The 16,481-nt window shown below is 43.4% G+C and overlaps 1 protein-coding gene across 9 annotated transcripts in view; it reads right to left on the minus strand.

The window, feature by feature from the left end:
* The window catches only part of Dab1 (DAB adaptor protein 1), a 1,131,390-nt gene that overhangs the window by 403,256 nt on the left and 711,653 nt on the right, over nt 1-16,481 (minus strand). For 2 of the 9 annotated variants that reach the window (XM_078026344.1, XM_078026345.1), the window contains exon 1: nt 12,323-12,489. The exons of 6 other annotated variants lie outside the window; for them this stretch is intronic. The gene's annotated coding sequence lies outside the window, so the exon portion shown is untranslated. Of the gene's footprint in view, nt 1-12,322; nt 12,490-12,590; nt 12,815-16,481 lie in introns of those variants that run through there. One more of the 9 variants, XM_078026346.1, reaches the window with a different exon arrangement.

The raw sequence follows: 16,481 nt of genomic DNA on the forward strand, positions 1-16,481 counted from the left end.
CAGGCTAATAAGCCTATGTTGTTATGACCTTTATTTCTTAAAGAGGGCAATGCTGGTCCCCTTCTCCCACGTCCTTCTTCCCAGCCATGCTGATTTATGGCTACTGAAACAAGTCAAGACTTCCTTCTCCCCCAAGACATCTGGAACAGTCAGAGTACGCAGAATGATATCTGGCCTTACTCACATGAACCCACAGACAGCAAAGAGAAAATATATAGCATCAGGGGCTAGCCAAGTAGTCAGCTGTTCTCTTCCGTAACCTTGTTTGATATGACGCGACCTCTTTTATAGCAACCTAAACTAGTGCTGCACATATTACCTTCATCTCCGAAAACACAGTGAAACCTGTGCTGATAATAGGAAGGCAAGGCACCCAGCCAGCAGGGAGGAGGACTGTGAAACTTTATCCAACCTGATGTTGTAAGAGGTAACCTTTAAAGAGAAATGGATATTTGCCCTGCATCCCAAAACAGAGATATTATTGGAATGGGGGAGAAAAAAATCTAAGTAGATTTACAAAAAGAGTAATAGTGCAAGGGATATGGCAGAGGGGGGAGGAGGGAAGGAGAGAGGGAGGGGGGGAGAGAGAGAGAGAGAGAAATTGTCAGGTAATAATCACCACTTGGGCCACACTCGACATCCTTCTTGCAGGTATGTTAGGTGAGTGTTACAATTCCACACATAACCACATTTTCAGCAGCATTTCACTACATACCATCACAGTGCACTTGAAGATCTTAAGTCAATGGAGTGATGTGGAAAGAGCCCTGGTCTGAGCGCTAGGAGACCCCAGTCTCTATTCTAGCTCAATTTGATGACCTGGACACCTGTTTCCACATCCCCAGACGTGTGGCTCCTCATCTGACAGCGGGAATAAGGCACAGTCATCTGAGATAAGCCTCAAGGGTCCAGTTAGGGCTGGGTCTCCACACCAGAACTAGACCCCGAGGCAGGCAGCAAGTCATTATGGTCTGCCTGAAACGCCAGAGCAATGTGAGGAGACAGACTCACGCCCCCAGGACCCAGCTGCTGGCACTCAGGCCAGCTAGGGTATCTAATAAGAAGGGACCTATATCCTCCTTCCTCCAATCTCTTACTTTCCATGAAAAACCAGAGATGTTTTTCAAATGTCAAATGTCTTTAGCAATCAGAGAAATGCAAATCAAAACTACACTAAGATTTCATCTCACACCAGTTAGAATGTCAGTCCATCAAGAATGCAAGTAATAATAAATGCCGGAAAGGATGTGGGGGAAAAAGAACACTTTTACACTCTTAGCAGGACTGAAAATTAGTACAACCAACATGGAAACCAGTATGGAGGTTCCTCAAAAAACTAGGCATGGAACCACCATATGACCCAGCTATGCTACTCCTCGATGTTTATCCTCAAGAGTTAAAATCAGCATAGTATAGCAATATATGCCTACCCCCATATTTATAACAGCATAATTCACAATAGAGAAAATTACAAAACCAGCCTAGGTATCTGTCAACAGATGAATGGTTAAAGAAAATGCGGTATATATATACAATGCAGTTTTATTCAGCCATTAAAAAAAGAATAAAATGATATCATCTGCTAGAAAATGGATAGAACTTGAGAACATTAAGAAGCCAAACTCAAGAAGTCAAGGATCCTATGTTTTCCTTCAAGTGAAGAAACTAAAGAGGGAGGGAAAAAAGGGTAATCCCAGTGGCTTGGGAGGCTGAGACAGGAAGATGGCAAATTCAAGGCCAGCCTCAGCAATTTAACAAGCACCAAAGCAACTTAAAATACCCTGTCTCAAAATAAAAAATGAAAAAGGGCTAGGGATGTGGCTTAGCAGTTGAGCACCCCTGGGTTAAAAAAAAAAAAAAAGAGGAAACAAGTATGTGTCGGAGAATCTAGAAGGGAGGTCAGTGGAATAGAGGAAGGGGATTAGGAGGAGGGAGGAGATAAGAAGAAACAGGGAGGTACTTGAGAAGGAAATTGAAAGATCGTGTTATGTTCATGTATGAATATGTAACAACAAATCCCACTATTATGTATAATTAAAATGCACCAATAAAAACTTTAAAAAAAATCCCTCTGCCATTGAATGAGACTGGCTGCTACACAAGGTGGTCACCCACACAGCCCTTCCCTCACTATGTATTTCCACGGCCACACTCTGGACCAATGATGTTCTCTTACGACCCCTGCACTACCAGTCTGCAAAGGAGGATGGTGACGCTGTCCAAGGTGGTGCTCAGCTACCCACATCCCTTTCCGAAGGCCATTCTGGGTAGCAAATGAGAGCAGATGAAGTACCTCGCACTTTAGTAAACACTCACTCACTCTGCAAGTTCATCCGCCTCTCTGACTACCCCCTATTCAGAGTAAGAAAGGCACTCTACATGATGGAAAACTAACAAATAGGTAGAAAATTTAATTTTCAAGAGGTAGCATTAATAATAACAAAAATATAAAACACATGAACATAAATCTAACAAAACAGGGTACACCTTTGTGGAGGAAAACTATAAACTCTATGGAAAGACATTAAGCAAGAACTAAATAAATGAAGAGTTGCTACATTTATGGGGTAGAAAAGACGCAACATCCTAATGATGTCATTCTCCTTAAATCAGTCTGCAAATTCAATGTAATGCAAATCAAATCTCAAGAGTATTTTTTCCGAAAACTTAAAAGCTGATTATGAAATATATATGGAAGACAAAGGGACAAGAACAAAATCAAGACACATTTGAAGAATGACAAAATAAAAGATTTGTCCTGCCAAATACAAAGGCCTATTACAGAGCAATAACAATAAAGTTTGGTTTGTGCAAAAGAATGGACAAAACATATGCCTAGAAACTCACTGTAAGTGCCAAAATATAATTGTCCCATATGGAAGAACACTGAATGCATTCCTACCTCACACCATATACCACACACACACACACACACACACACACACACACACACACACACAAACACAAACACACCACACACCCCTGTGGAGTACAGAACCTAAATGTAAAAAAGCAAAGCTTTAGAAGATAATAAAGGAGAATATCTTCATGACATCAGGGTTAAAAAATAAAAGGCTTTCTTAAACAAGACATAAAAAGTGCCAACCATAAAATAAAAGATTGATAAATTCGACTACATTAAAATTAAGAAGTTAGATAGCAGAAGGTTGGCAAGACTCCAACTTCTATGTGGTCCATAAATCTAATCAGCTTCCCAAAGGAATAAATTACAGTAACCTTTTTGCATTCACGGGGGCTCTGTTCTAACAATGCATGCCCCAGCTCAGATTCAGCACATGGTTGGCCCTCTCTTGCTTTATCCACAACTGGATGGCTGGCACTTCTGATTTTACCTAGTCCATCTGAATGGTTGTGGTTTACAGTTGGACGTTTGGGGAGTACCATATAACACTGCCCAGAAAAAAAATATGGCCTTTATTCACATCAACACAAGCCCCATGACATGCCACTGCCCTAGTGCACAGGTACCACCAAGCAACCCCTAGGGAAGGGCCTGTGCAGATTCTCTCCCAGGCCCTGGGTGCACTTTTTAATTTTATTTATGATCATCCACATGGCAAAGTTCACTTTTGTTCTGTTAACTGCTGGGGTGTTATCCACCACGCCCGAAACTGCCAGGAGAAATTTCTACCAGCAAAAAGAAGACAGAGAACCCCAGCAGTGATCATCATCTTGTAGCCCTGTGGGAGGAGTCAATCTTCCATCTCCCACACAGCTGGGACTTGGTACCAAAAGCTGCCCCAGCGAGCAGGGGAGTCTTCAACCTCCTGCTCTCATTCTTTCTACCACACATTCTACATCAATATTGTGTCATTCGCCCCACATGCTGACACATGGACAGCAACACACAGATATAGGCTAGGATAATAAAAAGGAGAATGTCACCCAGGTATGACTTGTGCTTCAAGAGGCTGTCCCTCACACATATCAAGAGAGACACTGGTGCTGGCAGGACAATGCCTAACTGGGACATTCTGTTACTGATAGTAAGTTATTTCTTGAGGACTCCAAGGATAACACCCTCATAAACCTTCAAAGTATTTAGTGTCAGGGTACTGAGTAATTAATCTGCATTGCAATTTATAAATTTCCTTTTTGATGGAAAGTATTTATATTTATAATTTTTCCTGAAACAGCAGTGGGTAGCTCTACTGAACCAGCTATCTTAACAGGACAGATTTGGGTAAGTAGTTGCTGTTAATTATTCCAAGAGACGTCAAGAAGACATAAATATCACTTTCGACAAGTGACGGTTACTATTCACTTCCAAATACATATTATAAAATAAAGAATGGTAGCAAAAATAGTTTTTCAAGTTCACTGACCACAAAGTATTTACTATTGTCTTTGGAAAACAATTAATTTACTCTAGTCCTTTTGAATTTTTTTTTTATATTTCTAGTCTTTTTACCCCCATTTATTTGATGAGCCCTAACACAGCACACATTTAATTCAATTCAGCAGAAATTTACTGAGCATCTACTATATTCCAGACAGTAGAGCTAAAAGCAGAAGCCATACTTCTTTCCTCTAAACATTTTATAAGTGTCTTTTATTCTAGGACAATTATTGGACCAAATAATATTTCATTTTATTATCTTTTATTGACTAGCTTAAAATTGGATGAGAAATCATCAGATCTCTAGTTAGGTCCATTCTTCTGATAAGCATTTTCAAAAGAATCATATGGAGTAATGAACATCAAATTTGGGAGAGTGATTACATCTGGCTGGAGGGAGGGTGATATGATCTGGAAAAAAATAATTAGGAGGCTTCAATGCTATTTGATGGTTTTATCTCATTAGCTGAGTGGTAGGTACAGTTTTTTTTTTCCCCAAATAGTCTATCTACATTTCAAAATCACATTACTTTCACAGTAAAAATGTTTAAAAATCTTTAGTAGTTCCTTGCATTTTCCCCAAACGACCTCATAGACACTAGAGTTGGTTTTTGAAATCAAAGGATCTATGGTGCTATGGTTTAGATCTTAAACATTCCTTCAAAGGGCCACACGTTAAAGGTCTGTGGCCAGCCTGTGATGATACTGGGAGGTAAAAGAACCTTTGGGAGATGGGCCTTGTAGAAAAAAGTTAGCTCACTGGGCATTGACCTTGAAAGGGATGTTGCGACTTGTCCATTCTCTCCCTCTTTCTCTCTGCTTCCTAGTCATCATGAGGCAAGCAGCTTTGTTCTACTGTGGTATTCCCTGCCCCTGATATTCTGGCTCACAAACAACAGAGCCATGGACAGAAACCTCTGAAACCATAAGCCATAGTAAATCTTTCCTCTTTTTAAATAGATTATCTCAGGCATTTTGTCATAGCAACAGAAAACTGACTAACTGATATGGCAATGAGTTTAGCAAATTCTTAATGAGTTAAATGAGTTTCTTTACTGCAGAAATTTTCTGAAACTTTAACATATCAGTAAGTGCCATGATACGCTAAGCAGAATGTATAATTTGGTACCTTCCAAAAATTGTTGCATGTGGTACATGTTTCCGCTGATTATGAAATATCCATACAAATTTGAGGGAAATTATTGTTACGTGGGACTCTTCTTGGAAAATGCTCTATTCAAAAAAACATTTACGCCAGGCGCAGTGGAGCATGCCTATAATCCCAGTGGCTGAGGAGGCTGAGACAGAAGGATCACCAGTTCAAAGCCAGCCTCAGCAATGGTGAATGCTATGTAACTCAGTGAGACTCCATCTCTAAATAAAATACAAAACAGGGTTGTAGAGGTGGCTCAGTGATCAAGTGCTAGAATTCACTCCCTCATACTCACCCCCCTAGCAAACAAACAAACATTTACACCTCATATTTTACATTATGACCACAGCCAATTATATCCATCCCTAAACCAATAACAAACCTTCATGTCCAAATGTTTTTGCTCATGCACTTCTTTCAGTCTGGACTCCTTTTAAATCCTGAGGAACTCCCAGGCAACCTTCAAGATCTGGTGACTTTCAAGCCAGGTCCCTAGATGACAGATCGTACCTTTGCATCTTGGTACTGTTCAAAATATTAGCAAAAAGCTGGACCAGGAGAAAGTAGGTGCTCAATAAACATGAGTGGATCTAGAAAGTGCTGTTTATATGCCTGACCAGGAATTTCTTCCTTCATTTCCTGGATATTCTCTGTACGAGTGCATTCTCTGTGGTTAATAACATAATGCCACACACTAATTTTCTGTAAAAGGTGGTTCATTTTGGCTCACAGGTCTGGAGGTTCACAGTCTAGGGGCCACATCTTGTGATTGCCTTCTTGCTGTCAGAGTCCTGAAGTGGCACAAGGCACAAGTTAGGAAGCATGCATGTGTGTCTCTGGGGTCTCTCTCCCTCTTCATACAAAATCATCAGTATTCCCTCTTGGGAACCTCCATCCCGATAACATTCTCTAATTCTAAAGAACTCCCAGAGGCCTCACCTCTAAACATCACATTCAGATTTAAGCTTCCAACTTCTTTATTTGGAGGGTAGAAGGGACTGAACTCAGGGGCACTCATCCACTGAGCCACATCCCCAGTCCTATTTTGCATTATTTTAGAGACAGGGTCTCACTGAGTTGCTTAGCGCCTCACTGTCACTGAGGCTGGCTTTGAACTCACGATCCTCCTGCCTCAGCCTCTCAACCCTCTTAATACCTCACAATTAAGAGATCAAATCTCAACCCATGGAGCCTTGTGGGACACAGAACCCATACCCCAAACCTCATGCTTTCAATGCATCTTTGTAACTTTTCAATCTTCATTTTCATTCTAACAGTAACAAGAACACAAAGGAACAGATATAAACATTGAGACCAAGACCCAGTTAGAAACAAGGAGAAATGGAGATACAGAGAAAGAAGGTCATGATTGAACTGATGGACAGTAAAGCCACAGATCATGATCCTGACAAGAGACAGAAAGACTGATCTGCAGAATCAGAGACTGCTGTGTCACTTGGAGCCAGCACATGGGGGACTCATAGTTTTCCAAGACTCACTGTATGTGGTCAACACTGCTGGCCTGGGTTTACTCTGTAGGAGTCACTCCTGTCTGAGTGGACCCACCCCTCATTTTAACCCCCTAAACCAATCAACCCACTTTCACCACCACCAAACTTTCATAATTTTAGCTGTGAGCTCTTCTATTCAGCAGAATTTTATTTCTGTTCTCTTTATGAGAATCCCCCACTGGCATGGTAGATTGGCTATATGTCGGGTTCAAATAAAGTAAAATAATAATAATAAAAGCAAGCTGGCAATTTCTTTCCAATAGAATATGCTGCATATTTCATGAAATAGAAGCCAGAGGAGTTTTATGATTCCTGAACCAAAACCTTCCCCTATCTGAGGAACAAATGGAATGACGACACAAAGAGAATGTCACAGAAAAAAAGAAACCTGAACATTTGCTCTCCAACCTAAGGGGAAACATCCAGGTGATTAATTGGCATAATGGGTTGTTTTATTTTGTGTTTGCAGGCGTTCATATCCTGACACACATTCTGAAGGCAGAGTGCAATGCTAGTTTTCATGGATATGAACACACATTTCCTACTGACACTCTTTTCAGTACAGAATGTCTAGCTGGCTCATGTCTTACCCTGACAACACCTTCCCCTGCCAAGTTTTATTTATATTTTCAAGCTACTTCTCTATCTGGTACTGGAGACAATCTGGCCTCGGAGGAGCACTGGACAAGGAGTCCAAGAATTCTGGGTTGCAATGGTGCCCCTCAACTATATATTTATGCCGCTCCTCAAGTCTGATTTTTCCTATCTACCAACTGGCAAAGTTGACTAATCCACTTCTAGAATTCAATCATCAATCAAAGTCATTTTATTTTCCTCCAAATTATTATTGAACAGGACAATGTCATGGAGAGCTTAGCGTGATGTGCACTTCCAGAATTCCTTTTCTACAAGGAAATATTCCAAATAGAACAAAGGAAAATGTTTTTCTGGAATCCTGAAATGTATCTCTTTCTCTGCCACCACTGGCTACCAAAGAAAGAAAGAAAAAAAAAAGGCAGATAACTTTCTTATTACAAGGGGAAGAATTCTTATCTCATTTTGAAGGGTAATATTAATCGCAAAGTAACAGTACCATTGCCTGCTAGGTACTGTTCTAAGCACTCTGTTAATTCCTATAGTCTTCACAGGAATCTTATGAATTGAGCCTGTTGTTTTACTATAAAGTAAAGCAAAGCACAGAGAAGTTTGATAAACCAGCCCAGGCGACCCAGCTTACAGAGCTGAAGGACTAAGACTGACTAACATCACCTCGTAGTTGGAGAATTTCTTCTTACTAAGGCTCTTAACAGAAGATAGCAATAATGTAGTTTCTGCATTACCAACCAATTGCCACATCAGTTATTTACTAATTAATTACCTAATTAATAAATATTTTCACAGATACATAGCTAGATGGGAACCAATACAAACCAATACCTGTTAGAGGCCGCCTCAAAGTCATATGTATTCAAAATGTCCACCATCACCCAATGTCTCATTGGCCATTGAGTTGCGCTCATTTTATGTTAGCATATAATATGAGAGAATTCTGTAGCTCCCTTCTTACTAGCCAGTCTTACTATCTCATTACTCCTCATTAATTTTACAACCTGCCTGGGAAATGGCTGGTATCACCTCCCCATTCAGATGCAGCCTGACATGTGGTTAGGGCACACTCTGAACCAGAATGAGTGGGTTTAAATTCTAGTTCCTTCCCTTACTTGCCAGCTCATCTCAGGCCAATTGCCAAATTTCCCTCTGCCCAGTTCCCTTAGTTATCAAATAGGAATGAGAATGCAAGTTTCTACTTCCTGGAGTTATTTAAAGATTAAGTAAATGAAGGGCAAAGTGCTCTAAGTCTTCCATAAAGATTACTTATTCTTATTTTTATTAATATGTGAAATGACTTGCTAAATATCACAAGACAGGTAGTAATTGGATTCAATCCTGATCTTCCAATTCCAAATGTCATCCTCTTCCCCCAACAGAATCCCATACCATTATTGAAAAAATACCATTCTCTTGGAATCCTGCCATGTACACTAGAAGGAATTTTCCCCCATAATATTGTTCAAAGACCCACAAGATAGGTAATAATTGTCCCTGTTTTGCAGATGATGAAACTGAGGTTCTGAGAAGTGAAGTGATTTCTCCTCAATTGCTTAACTGGTGAACATCCTTTTTCACAGTAAGTCCTAAATAACACCTAACATTCCTGAAACACCCTTTAATGTATGCTATTTTTTTTAAAGTGCCATCTAAAAGACATAAACTGTGATTTTCTTGTTTTGTTTGCTTTATTAGTTTGAAAGGATTAAATCCCAGCAAAAACAACATGTTTGACTTGAGTGAAATATCAAAATGAATTGCTGCCTCAAACAGATTCTTCATCTGCCTGCAGGGTGGCTCCAAGCCTCAGAAATCTACCAAATGCCATTTTTAGATGGGTACTATTAGGTACCAAGCTGAACACCCACCCATTTAAGAAAAATTACTTTACAGGGCAAAGGGGAGTGAAGAACCATATTCCTCTCTGGCTCTGGGAGGAGAAAATGAACAATAAGTGATACAATCTCTTCCCTGCAGCCTCACACAATGGTGTGTCTTGCAAATGAGACATACTGTGAAACAGCTTGGGAGATGAGCTTCATCAACAATCAGTAATTTTTATTCAGATTTTATTGTTGAATACAATGAACATGATTAAATGTTTCAGATACGCCTGTTCAGACCTTAAGCAAACCATCAAAAAAAAAAAAACTACTAAAAATCATCTTCTAAATCCGCTTTAGGAAGAGATTTAATTGCCAAGTTGATGTGTAGAGCTGAACCCCCCACTTGAGAGCCACGGTTCCCAAGAAGATGGTAACAACACTTTTGCACTTCCCACCTGGCCTCTTCCCTCATCCCCGCCCATCCTGCCTGCGTTGCCAAATAGTTACAACATCAGTCCTTTCAAATCACTGCATTTTGAACTTCCTAAACCTTGAAGAGGGTTTCTGTGTATGGAAAAGAACAATAGCGCTTCAAAAGCCATTCCTGAGAGTTCTTCAATACTCCATTTGAATGCTAGGGTTTCAATCAAGGACATCAGCAGACAATTTCTGATTGCTTAGAAGTTGACTTTTTATGCAGCTTTGATTAGGTCGCCCTTCTCAATGGGAAATCAAGAAAATCTTTGATCCCTTTCAGTTTCCAGAATGGTTACCAAGCCTTATCGGGACAGGGAGCAAAAGAGCCATGGGGAAGAGGTAGTGGAGCGTTGGTACTCCAACTAACCTCTCCCCCGCAACCCATTGGCTCTTTTCGCCTGTGGAATTCAGGGTTCCATCCCAAATCACTCAGCGCTGAGATAATAAAAACAATGGGTGCTAATTCAGGGGGTGGGGATGGTTTATAATTTTATGGATTTCCCGAAGACCTATAATTGGCACATAAATGTACAAACGTGAGCCAGATAATTAGGAGGTTCTGAACGTAAGCCACCTTTAATTTATATGATTACTTGAAAACATGTTAAGTGTTGTGAAGCTTCAGCGGAACCCCCACCAGGCCTTTATTCAAAGCCATCAACATTGTGAAAGTGCGTCTCACCGGCCAGCAGGAGGGGGGCCGGCGGAAGAAGCTGCAGCGAGGCTTCTCGCTCCGGTCTCCGCGGGCTTGCTGGGAGAAGCATTGTAGCCTACGCCTTAGAGGAGGCCTCGCCCGCGCGTCCAGCCCCGGGGCAGAGAAAGGCGCACTCCTTCTGCAGGCTCTCCACTTGCCCCTCTTGCTAACCCAGCTCAACACAGGCGTGAGCGGACATCTAAACGCACATGGAGGCACCCACCCACGCGGACAGGCACCCGAGCTTCTGCAAAACACACACACACACACACACACACACACACACACACACACTCCATGAGCGCGCAGATGCCCGCGCCGCGGCGCTCTCTACTCCGGCTGCCACCGAAAGCCCAAAGCCCGGCGGTCTCCAATCGCTCCAGGCTTCCCCACCCCCACCCCATTCCTTTAGACTCTCCCAGCCCAGGCGGAAGTGCCCCAGCAGACCCCCAACAATGAGGACTTGTGTGATGCAGTTGGGGGTTGGGGATAGTTTATACGGAGTGAAACGTACACAGTCTGGCGGGTCCAGGAGGAAGCAAAGCATTAGCCAAGTGGCACTGGCCTCGCCAGGCAGTTTTCCCTTCTGCCCACTGCCCCCCCAACTGATCCACCAGCACCACCAAAGAAAAGGAAAAGGCGGAAAAAAGTGCCTTAAAAAAGTGCAGAGAAAAGAAGCGCCCTCCCACCAAGGCTCACAGTAATACTCCGCGGGACGCAGCCAGCGGAGGCAGCAACTAGCCAGGGTTTGGAAATTCACTTTGTATGTACAACCATTGCCCCTTCCCGATGCCAGGACTCCACTCCCTGCCTCTCCGGATTCCCTGAATTCGGGATTCTCTAGGCGGTGGAGATCCCCTTTTATGATTCCTTGATGACTAGAATCACAAGGGTTTAAACTTTCCCCAGTAAGGAAAAAAAAAAAAAAAAGACTCTACACTCGAGGCAGAGAGTGGAGTCAGAAGCCCAGAGAGAACTGGTGCGGGCTGGTGAGGATGGAAGGGGAGCAGCGAGATGGCAAGCGACCCGGGGGATGGAATGGAGGAGGACAAGCGGCAGAAAATGAGGCGATGGACAACCCAAAGAAGGGTTGGGGTCCGAAGAACACGAGATCCAGCTTTGACAGTGTTCGCCAAAGGGTTGGGGTCACTGGGATAGATCCGGTTTTCCCAGAGGTCGAGGCAGGACCGCAGCGCTGCCATGAAGTAGAGGAGTGAGAAACCGGGTTTCGCCAAGTGGGGAAGAGGGTCCAGCCCCCGGGCGCCACTAGCGAGGCTGGGAAGTGATTTGAGGAGCGCAGGGCAGGTTCTGGAGTGGGAGAAAGAAAGCTCGGGACGATAGAGCCGGGACCGCAGGAAGGAGGAGGATGCAGAGGGTCCTGGAGAGAGATGAGTGTCTTGAGACCAGAGGATCGCCCGTGGTCAGAAGTAGGGAAATGAGGTGGGAGATTGGGGGTGAACAGAGGTCGCCCCTTGCCTCCCAGTAAGTAGAGGGAGAGGGTCGAAAACTGCTGCAGTCGCCATCCCGCAGAACCTCTAGCCAAACTCCCAAGAGGCGCGCCCCGACAGCCCTCCTTCTCACACTGGCTCAGAGGGTCCAGAGGAGCCACCCGGGCCCGCTAGCGCAGTGTCCTCGCCGGGCACCTGCTCGCGCTGAACTCCAGGGCTGCCCCGTGCCCCCGCCGCGCCTCACCTCGGCTCGCCCAGAGCATCCTCCTCCTCTGCCGCAGCCGCCCAGGAAGCGGCTCCCCATGCCCGGCGGGCGGCGGCACTCAGGCGCGCTCTCCAGCCCGGGGAAGCCCCGGCGAGCGCGGAGCTGGGTCCATCCTCCCCGGGAGCCACGGGCCCCGCGTCAGAGCAGGGGGAGGAGACCGGGCCCGCGCAGACCCGCCTCCTCCCGCGGCCCCCGCCCCGCCGTCCTGCCGCCCCGCGCCCGCCCGGCGCCCCGCGGCGCCGCTCACCTGCCCGCTTTCTGGCCGCCGCCGGTTGACCGTACGCAGCGCACCTTCGCCTTTAGCCTCCGGGCACCAGCTCCCTCCGGGTCGCTCCCGCGCTGCCCGAGGAGTGTGCTCCGAGAGCTTAGAAGAGTCGAGGTGGCGCCGGGAAGGAGGAAGCGAGCAAGCGAGCGGGGGCGCCACGGCTTGCAGTCGCGTCTCTAGAGCCCCTGCGCTCACTCCCCATCCCAGCGTCGAGAGCGGAGCAGAGAGCATGGGGTCCCCGCCCCAGCTGCGCTGGCTAGGAGGAGGAGGGAGAGGAGGGTTTCACAAAGTATCCAATCTTTGCGGCACCCTTACCAGCAACAGCCCCAGCCCAGCCTTTCATTTTTCTCTGAGGTCTACTTTTACCCAAACCTCTAAACATACTCATGCCCAAGCTTAAAGAGTGCCAGTGGGCGAAGACAAGAAGGTTGGTTCTCCCTCTTGCCCCCCACGTCCCTTGGCAGGAGAGGGCGCTAGGTCCCAGCGGCCAATGGTGGCTGGGTGGCTGTGGTCTTTACTGAAGCTTTGAAGCTTCCCAGGCAAAGTTGGGGAAGGGAGAAGTTTCGCAACTGCCACATTTTCATCAGTCCTAATGAGAGACCCGCGTCGCTGAGGGTGTGCAGGTCCCAGTTACTTCTTCCCCAGTTAGTTCTACCCGCATGCACGCGCTCCAGTCTTGAAATGCTCTGGAGTAAACCACCTTCAGATCAGAACCTGTGCAGAAGACTCCATTGATCATATACACTGCTGCTACTTCAGATCCTAACTTATACTAAAGTTCCTAGGAACACCAAATCGCAGAAAATATTGGATCAGTCTGAAAACTCTTTTACCCTGAGACTGAATTCAACTTTGGTCAATGCCTGTCACAGCATACCTGTTTCCAGTGGCCCTATTGGGAGTGAATGGGAATCAAATTAAGTGCTGCCCCTTGGATCCAGCTGCCAAGGAAAAAAGGATGAGCTAAACAAGGGTTCCTTTAAAAAGTTTATTTTATGTAGTTGTTAATTAATTGAATATCCTCTTCTGAGAAGTGTCTGTTTATGTCTTTGGTCCAATTATTGATTGTGTTATTTGGTTTTTGGTGCTTAGCTTTTTGAATTCTTTAAATACCCTAGAGATTAGTGCTCTATCTGATGTGTGAGGGGTAAAAATTTGCTCCCAAGATGTAGGCAGATTGTTTCTTTTGTTGAGAAGAAACTTTTTAGTTTGAGTCCATCCTATTTGTTGATTCTTGGTTTTAATTCTTGTGCTATAGGAGTCTTATTAAGAAAGTTGGAGCCTAATCCAACATGATGAAGATTAGGCCCTATTTTTTCTTCTATTAGAGGCAGAGTCTCTGTACATCATATCTGGCAATTAAAGAAATGTAAATCAAAACTACTCTAAGATATCATGTCACTCCAGTAAGAATGGCAGCTATTATGAAGACAAACAACCCTAAATGTTGGTGAGGATGTGGGGAGAAGGCACACTCATACATTGCTGGTGGGACTGCAAATTGGTGAAGCCAATATGAAAGCAGTGTGGAGATTCCTTTGAAAACTGGGAATGGAACTACCATTTGACCCAGCTATCCCTCTCCTTGGTCTATGCCCAAAGGTCTTAAAAACAGCATACTACAGGGACACTCCACATCAATGTTTATAACAGCACAATTCTCAATAGCTAAACTGTGGAGCCAACCTAGATACCCCTCCATAGATGAATGGATTAAAAAATGTATATACATATATACACAATGGAATATTACTCAGCAATAAAAGAGAATAAAATCATGGAATTTATAGGTAAATAATGCTAAGTGAAGTTAGCCAATCCCCAAAAACAAATGCTGAATGTTTTCTCTGATATAAGGTGACTGACCCATAATGGGGTAGGGAGGGGGAGCATGGGAGGAATAGACAAACTCTAAATAGGGCAGAAGGGTGGAAGGGGAAGGGAGGGGGCAGGGGGTTAGCAATGATGGTGGAATGTGATAGACATCACTATCCAAAGTACATATATGAAAATATGAATTGGTATGGTCATACTTTATATACAAAGATATGAAAGATTGTGCTGTGCATATGTAATAAGAATTGCAATGCATTCCACTGTCATGTATTTAAAAAATAAAATCAATTTTGTTTATAAAAGTTTATTTTATTCTTTTCAGGGGCCACACTCCTGTCTTCCAGCTGTGTAATAATAAAGCCAATGTGGTGGACTTTTTTTGTTGGTGGTGGTTTGTTGTTTTTTTTTTTGTTTTTGTTTTTGGTTTTTTTTTTTTTTTGGTTGTTCCCCCCCCCCTTTCCCTTAGTAGTTTCTGTCACCCATGAAAATTTAATGAAGCATTTTCGGTTATTATCTCCAGAGTCAATGGACTAAAAATATTTACCCTAATGCACTCCTTGTGGAGCCAATAGGTCCATGACTGGTACATACAAAGTCATGGAGAGACCCTCCCTTTTTCCACAGAATTCACGACCCATTAAACTTATTCCATAATAACAGCTTCTGTACAAATGGAAGCCCTGGAAAACTTGACTGTCAGGCACCTCCTGAAAAGACAGCAATTTACATAGAGACAAGAAAAATTTGTGAGGTCATTGACAGGATGCAATCTTGGGAGAATAGTTGATCAAAGGAAACTCCCAACAAGGTAGGAAGGAGGTGCTATCCCTAATAACATTCAGTTTTTTACTACCTCTTCTGTGAACAGCAGATCTAACAGTGAGGACCAGGTCAACTGGCTCAAGTTTCTCCAACTTTTCCAAAGTTGTAAAAAGTAGGATGAGTTGCCACCAGGGACTCTTCTGCATTGTGTAGGACATTCAGGCTGGTCACCATCTTCATTAAGAGGAATAAAATATTTAAATTTCTTCATGTATAAAGGCATACCCTTGGAGTCAAGACCAAGAGAACAGAAAGAATCTGAGAAATCAAGAGTGAAATGTTCCTGGACAAATTAAGTGGCTGGAGAAATGTCAAACCTGGGACAACGGAGCGTAGGTCCTGCTTTTTTTTCACTGACTCTATGTCTAAACACTTGAATGTTCTCAATGCTTTAGGAACACCAAAGCCATTTACATGCATTTTAAGATGCTGCATGTAAGAGATGCGGTCTTCACCTGCCTTCGACCTTGATCTGTTTTCAGTTGACATTGTGGTTAGAGAATTGAAGGGATTCTGAGCTGGTCAAGTAATGGAAATGTCAGAGAATGTAAAAAGTCCACCAAGGAAACTGGGCAAATTCGCATGAAGTTCAACAAGGGCGACAAGCAGCTGTTCCCAAGTCCAGGCTGGAAGAAAGCATGATCTATAGTTGCTAATTGCATGCCAAGGATCTAAAGGCCTTCTGGGTTAAACTAAATCCACTCTTAAAGGAATATTTTGTTGTTATACTAAACATGTCAAAAAATAACTTATCTAAAAGTTAAGGTGTTGTTTTTCTTTTTAAATACCAATGTCATAAGCATGGCTTAGGGGGGGAAAAGCTATAAACATTCTTTTATCACTTACTTTGAGAAATAGCAAATAATAATAATAATAGCAAAGAGGCATGTTATTTATTTATGCACATTTAGGAGTTTTTCTCCTATCATACATCTAATGTCAGGGAGGGAGGCACTCTTATTGTAAAATATAGAGCATGGATTTTGGGATCTGATGGGCTGGCTTCTTCTCTCACAGGTTACCTCTCTATTTCCAAATTCTCCACTCTGTAGTGTTGATGAATAATACATCCTTCACGAGATTACTGTGAGCCTTAAATGGGATAATATGTTGGACATGACTGACATCAAATAAGTCATCCAGTAAATACTGGTATTGTTTTCCAGAATAATTCCGAAATAGTTTGTTTTAATTCAAGAATCCTTGATAGAGTCC

This window comes from Ictidomys tridecemlineatus, chromosome 11 (genome assembly GCF_052094955.1).
Source record: "Ictidomys tridecemlineatus isolate mIctTri1 chromosome 11, mIctTri1.hap1, whole genome shotgun sequence".
In the NCBI taxonomy this organism is placed as follows: Eukaryota; Metazoa; Chordata; class Mammalia; order Rodentia; family Sciuridae; genus Ictidomys; species Ictidomys tridecemlineatus.